The sequence below is a fragment of the Coffea arabica genome, chromosome 2e (genome assembly GCF_036785885.1).
Source record: "Coffea arabica cultivar ET-39 chromosome 2e, Coffea Arabica ET-39 HiFi, whole genome shotgun sequence".
NCBI classification, from domain to species: Eukaryota; Viridiplantae; Streptophyta; class Magnoliopsida; order Gentianales; family Rubiaceae; genus Coffea; species Coffea arabica.
The window spans coordinates 30,508,333-30,515,785 of record NC_092313.1 but is presented as its reverse complement, the minus strand read 5'-3'; positions in this window follow the sequence as shown (position 1 = coordinate 30,515,785).

The window sequence follows — 7,453 nt, the reverse complement described above, 5'->3', positions numbered from 1 at the left end:
GAGAAGTAAAGGAAGCAGCGAAAGTTTGCAATGTCATTCATTTGCGTTTAAGCTATGTGTTATCCTTCAAAATTGTCAAATTACCTCTATATATAAAGTTTGAGTAACATTGTTTGTGATAAGTCAATACATTTATTGGATTAATTAATCAAATAATTGTAGCTGAACGGTGTGGTTTTTACCTTTGCTCCGAAAGGTTAAAGTCCTTTATTATCTTTAAATGTTACAATTAATTTGAACCCACATAACTGCTTGAATACTAGAAATGTTTTAAAAACAAAAAGGAAGGGAAAATCGCCAAAACAATCCCTCACGTTTGAGTTTTGTACTTTTTTAGTCTCTTACTTTTAAAATGATATATTTTGTGTCCTTATATTTTAAATTTTGTAACTTTTTAGTATCTTACTTTTAAACTGATCAGTTTGGTCCTGCACATATGAAAAATACACCATTTTATCCCAAAAGGCTGTTTTTATCTCATTTTCACCTAAAATAACTAAAAAAAAGGTAGAAAACTCATATGTGGGGAGACTATTTTTGTGGTTTTCCCAAAAAACAATTTTTTAGATATACTACATATGAGATTTGAAATAGTTGAAAAATGTACAAAATTAGCATGATTAGAGGTTGTTTCAAAAAAAAAAAGTTCAAAAATATACTTGTACGAGGCAGAATATTTTATCAGATAAGTCACATGGTAAAGGAGGGGAAATAATATTTGTACGAACATCTAGTAACCACTGCATACTTTATTTTTCAAACACAGTTTGATTCATGAGATGACACGTGATGTGATTACTAATTCCATGTCATTGTATGTTTGATTGCTTTTTAATGCATGGGATTGTACTTCCTACCTAGCTGAATTAATCTCTCATATGGGGGATAAAATAATCTTTTGAAGAAAGTGGCATGAGCTTCTAGAAGTTTGAGTTTGAGCTTATGTTGTTAAACTTTGCAATGTTTGAGATATTCTATTCAATATATTATCTGTATTATTTATTCTTTGAGTATTAACACTTTGAATTAATTCTTGTTCTCTTTCAATGTCGTTAGTAAGAGAATTCAAGATCAAATGGTGGATAGGATTCAATCAAAAGTTCTGTGATCAAAAGAATGTTTTAAGATTCTTAGAAACAGGAGAAAAGCTCAAATGGACAAATCCAAATTAGCAAACTACAAGAGGAGTTAATATTCCAACAACTCCACAGAAGAAGGAAAAAGAAAAATCAAGCATCCCAACATCAGAAACAATTGCAAATGATTTCTTAATGAAGAAGATGATGCAAAATTCGGAAATGCTCAAAGAATATTTGAATTATTTGCAAAATCAAGACAAAAAGGAAGAAGACAAAATAGATGAGTTAGCGGGGTCATTATCGGAATCTACTTTTGATCCTTTCGGTGGTTCTTGTGCTCAAGACCCGACAGACTTTTGATAAAAGTTATCGGCTAATTTCAAGATAAGGATAAGAAATCTCAAAAGCAACCAATCAGAAGAAGATAGGTGTCGGCAAGATAAGGTGTCGGCAAATGAAATTCAAATGAAAGAGTCGGCAATCAAATGAAGTTGAAATTCAAAGATAGAAGTCTCTATAAATAAGATTCAAAACAGAGGAAGAGGCATCGAGTTTTTATAGCTATCCTAAGAATTTCTCTGTAAATCTCTTCTTTCTCAATTTTTATATTTCTTTGTACGCAATTCTATTCAACGAGTTCAATAAAGATTCAAAGTTTGATTTGGCATCAAGAAGCTTCCACATATCAAAGATCACTCTAATCTTCTGTAAGTTTTATATGCTCATATTATATACCTGGGTTGGTTCTGGTATCAGAGCTACATATATTTCTTTGAAATCTTCTACCGTTATTGTGACTAGAGCATACCACTTTTGAAATGTTATTTTTTCTATTATATTTACATATTGTTTTTCATCTATTGGTCTTTCTGAAATAACTATTTCTTCTGAAGTTAATGTTTTTGAAGTAGAAGGTTAATTTTCTATTAATGTCATCTTTGCTTCTATTTCTAAATCTTTAGTTTTTAATTCTATAATTTCTTTTTGTAATTGTTTTACTTGATTTTTTAAATTATTAATTTCTGTTTGAAGATCTTTAGTAGTTTCTTTTTTCATATTGTTTATATTAGGATATTTATCTAGTAATTTTGAAATGCTAAATGGTTCAATTATTTTTGGCATCTTACCCTCTTGAATGATTAAACTTTTTAATCTTTTTAAATATTCTTTTAAAGTGGTTTGGTCATTTCTCAGTATATAGAGCTCCAAATTGGGTGATTCTTGAGGCATTGTAAAGATAACTCAAAAGGTTACAACTTTCATGTTTTGTACAAGAGTTAGTTCATCCTTCATCATCAAGAAAGAGCTAGTTCATCTTCCATCATCGAGAAAATAACAGTGTAATTTGGTGCAAAAACAGAGCAAAGTTGAAGACTTGTAACTAGAGCATACCACTCTTGAAATGTTATTTTTTCTATTGTATTTAAATATTGTTTTTCATCTATTGGTCTTTCTGAAATAACTATTTCTTCTGAAGTTAATGTTTTTGAAGTAGAAGGTTGATTTTCTATTAATGTCATCTTTGCTTCTATTTCTAAATCTTTAGTTTTTAATTCTATAATTTCTTTTTGTAATTGTTTTACTTGATTTTTTAAATTATTAATTTCTGTTTGAAGATCTTTAGTAGTTTCTTTTTTCATATTGTTTATATTAGAATATTTATCTAGTAATTTTGAAATGCTAAGTGGTTCAATTGTTTTTGGCATCTTATCCTCTTGAATGATTAAACTTTTTAATCTTTCTAAATATTCTTTTTTAGCTAAGGGATCATCAATTTTTTCTATTATGTTTAATAAAAATTCTTTGTCTTCCTTTTTTGTAATTATATTTATATATTTTGGACTGTTAAAACAATTACAATTTTCTTCACTTTTTGAACTACTTATATCATTGTAATAATCATCTTCTGTACTTTGTTCTTTTTCATTTATTAATAAATTTATTAATTTATTCTTTATATCTTCTTCTTCTCCACAGATTTCATTTATTTTTCTTTCAATTTACATTTATTTGCTTTATGTCCTACTTTTCCACATTTATAACAAACAATTTTTCTTTTATAAAATTTTTTATTTTTATTTTTCTCATAATTTTCTTCTTTATTATATTTTTTATATCTTATGTATTTTTTGTTCTTTTTACTTTTCTTTTTATATGCTGATGGTGATTTAATTCTTTTTATACCAAATGCTTCACAAAATGATCCTACTTCTTTTGTTTTTGAACCATACTTAATCTGGAGTTTTAGTTCTGAACATAATATTAAACCTTCTTTTTTCACAAAAGCAAATAATTGTCCAAAAGTAATATTTGCGAATGAAATAAAATCTGTTCCCATTTTTTTTGTAAATTATCCATTATCCTTTGTGAAAATAGACTTGGTAATCCTGTAATAAATCTTTCTTTCCAAAATGAAGCATTCCAATCTGGTCTTCTTAATACATTAGTTAAAAACATATCTTTATACCATCTAAAGCCTGACAAAGTTGGACATCTTAAATTTGTTAAAAATGCTTTATTTGCATTTAGTTCTTCTTTTGGATTTCCTACAAAATACATTACTATTGTGGCAATTAAAAATTCTGCAGCATCTGATTGTACTTGAATATTTCCTTGGTCATCCTCTACTTCTTGTGTATGATCTAATATAGATAATTTATCTTGAAAGGTTAAAGCATTATCCCACCAATTTTTTAATTGTCCTGTGAATCCTGATACTAATAATGTTGCTACATTTTTTTCTTGGATATTTTTGAGCTTATAGGCTAATCTAGCCATTCCCATTTCTTGTAGAGTATTTAATACTTCATATTCTGCTCTTCCATCTATATTCCATTCATAAATTGAATCTCCATCGTATTTAGTAGTATGAAATTTTGATCTTTCTTCATATTGAATATCTGGGGGACTAGGTCTTGGATAATAATTTCTAGTACTTACCATCTGCCAATCTTTTTTATTACTTCTAAGAGGTCTTCTTCTTATTTTATTTACTTGATTATCTCCTTCCTCTTTAAATTGATCTTCAATAGGTGAAATTATATCTTCATCACTTTCTGAATAACTTGATTCTCCTCATGATATATCTTTATTTATTACATTATCTAATGTACTTATTCTAGAAGTTTGAGTTTGAGCTTCTGTTGTTAAACTTTGCAATGTTTGAGATATTCTATTCAATATATTATCTGTATTATTTATTCTTTGAGTATTAACACTTTGAATTAATTCTTGTTATCTTTCTCTAGTTAAACTTCTAGGTTGAAAATGAGGTGCTGAAATATCATTAGGAAAATTTTTAACTAGTTTTTGAATACTATCTATCTTAGTACTTATTACTTCTATATGTTGTGATATAGTATGAAGAATTTGATTTGTGTAATTATTTTGCTGATATAATTTTTTGATATCATCTAAATTCACATTATTACTACTACTACTTGCTTCAGCTTCTCTACCTTTTTTGAAAGGAGATGCAATTATATCTCCTTGTCCTATATTAATTTTTACTTCTTGTAATGGAGGATGTATTGACGTTATTACTTGATCGTCTTTTAATTTTCATTTTTTATATAAATTAGTCTGAACATTTATTTGTGGAGTATTATATACATCATTTATTCCTATTTTTGAAATATAGAATGATAACCAAGTAAAGAAAGGAAAATCAAACTTTCTAATCTCTAGTTCATTTTTTCATTTTAATATTAATTTTTCTTTACATTCAAAATATAATTGATAAAACCAAATTCTTTTTTTTGTTTTTTCTTCATCATCAAAATCTTCTTGTAAATATTTATGATTTATTTTATATTCTTTAAGTATTACATTTATTTCTCCTTTCATTTGAGAATGTGTTGGAGAATATTCTGATTGATTTTGATTAACTACTTCAAGGACATGAGTTTTAAACTTGAATGTTGAAGAACTTTCTGGAATAAAATTTGTATCGATGGATTCATAACTAGATCTCCTAGCTGGTATCCATGAATGACCTGAAGTTGAGGGTCTTTCTCTAAATGAAGAAAATCTTAGTAAAACTTTTCCATCAGGTTCTTCTGTAATATCTTCTGGATTTGTTTGTTCTATATTTCTTGGTACTTGTGGATTATGAATTATAAATTCACTAGGTATAGTAATTTCATTCCATTTTAATTTTTTTGGAGTATAAGTAGTAGGTCTATCTGCATCAACTTGTAATAGTGTTGTTTCCTCTTTTAAAGTTGGAGTCATAATAAATTTTGGATTTAATTGTGAAGACAAAGGTCTGTAATACATTCTATAAATTACAGCAAAATTCTTTGTATGTTTTTCAAATTCATCACCTTTTAAATGAATATCTAATATAACTGAATTCAAAACATGGGGATCTGTTAAATCTACAGAAAAATTTGGAGCACAATTAAAATAAATTGGTCCATTACATACATTTGTTTGAATCATAGATAAAAGTGAAGTTTTATACCTTTTGAGTCTAGTATCTTTTAAAGCTAAGTATATAGGAGCATCTACTCCTAAATGGAATAATGATTTTATTGCAACTTGAATTAATCCTATATGAATATATCTATATCCTTTACTAAGATACTTTTGAATTGTATTATGGTTTATTAATGGAATGGTTTGATATTCTTCTTGAATTGAAATGGTCTCTTCATGAGTTTTAACTGATAAGGCTGTTTTGAAATCTAATGGACCTATTCTATAAATATATTCTATTTTCTCTTATGGAATAGTCCAATCTGAATTATTTACAGGCATATGATATTCATGACTTTGTACTATATTAGCTTGTTTTGAACTAGATCCTAATTTTAATTGTCTAAGAAATACAGCCATGTTTAATATCTTGTTTATTTTTTTATCTTATCAGGAACAACCGAGCCTAAACGTGGAATATCCTTTCTCGAACTTACCAACCGTCTTACAAAGCTTCAAAGTCTTACCAATGCTAAGATAAAATCTTAAATGAGATATTTAAACATAAATGCATGAATTATAAATTAAAATAGGATATATTTCGAAACAATTAATAACTATGGTTAGGCTCTGATACCAAACCAACCCAGGTATATAATATGAGCATATAAAACTTACAGAAGATTAGAGTGATCTTTGATATGCGGAAGCTTCTTGATGCCAAATCAAACTTTGAATTTTTATTGAACTCGTTGAATAAAAGTGCGTACAAAGAAATACAAAAACTGAGAAAGAAGAGATTTACAGAGAAATTCTTAGGATAGCTATAAAAACTCAATGCCTCTTCCTCTGTTTTGAATCTTATTTATAGAGACTTCTATCTTTGAATTTCAACTTCATTTGATTGCCGACTCTTTCATTTGAATTTCATTTGTCGACACCCTATATTGTCGACACCTTATCTTCTTCTGATTGGTTGCTTTTGAGATTTCTTATCCTTATCTTGAAATTGGCTGACAACTTTTATCAAAAGTCTGTCGGGTCTTGAGCACAAGAACCACCGAAAGGATCAAAAATAGATTCCGATGATGACCCCGCTGACTCATTTTTTTGTCTTCTTCGTTTTTGTCTTGATTTTGCAAATAATTCAAATATTCTTTGAGCATTTCCGGATTTTGCATCATTTTTTTCATTAAGAAATCATTTGCAATTGTTTCTGATGTTGGGATGCTTGATTTTTCTTTTTCCTTCTTCTGTGGAGTTGTGCTCTGTTAGAACACAAGTATGAACTCTTAGCCACATTGATCCTCTGCCCCGACATTGCTTGATAGGATCCAAAAAACTCACGAATAGCCTCCAAAGCATGAATATTAACTCCTCTTGTAGTTTGCTGATTTGGATTTATCCATATAAGATTTTTTCCTGTTTCTAAGAATCTTAAAACATTCTTTTGATCACAGAACTCTTGATTGAATCCTATCCACTATTTGATCTTGAATTCTCTGACTAACGACATTGGAAGTGGTTTTTCTAGTTCTTGATGAACTTTGAAATTCCAGCAAAAAATTCATGGTACTTTGAATTCCATGTGAAATAATATTGGTCTTATATATTCTTCTCCCTTTGCTTTTTTGAGATATGTTTGGAATCCCATCAGAATTTGGAGGTAGAATTTCTTTTTGAGGACCAAACCATTGCCACCAATGATTGAACCAAATTGGGAATTCTCTGCTACAATTTTCTTTGAATGTAAAGAACCATGAATGATTGAATGGCCTATACAAAAAAACACGATACCATGCCATTTTGTAATCTTGATAAGTGAATCCATCTGGAATGAATCTGACTGAGAAGGATTTTTCTTGAATAAAGAGAAGTCCATTTATTAGGAGAACAAACTTTCTTTATAATACATTTTGAATGGCTAACTATATCTGGATTCTTTTTATCTGGAA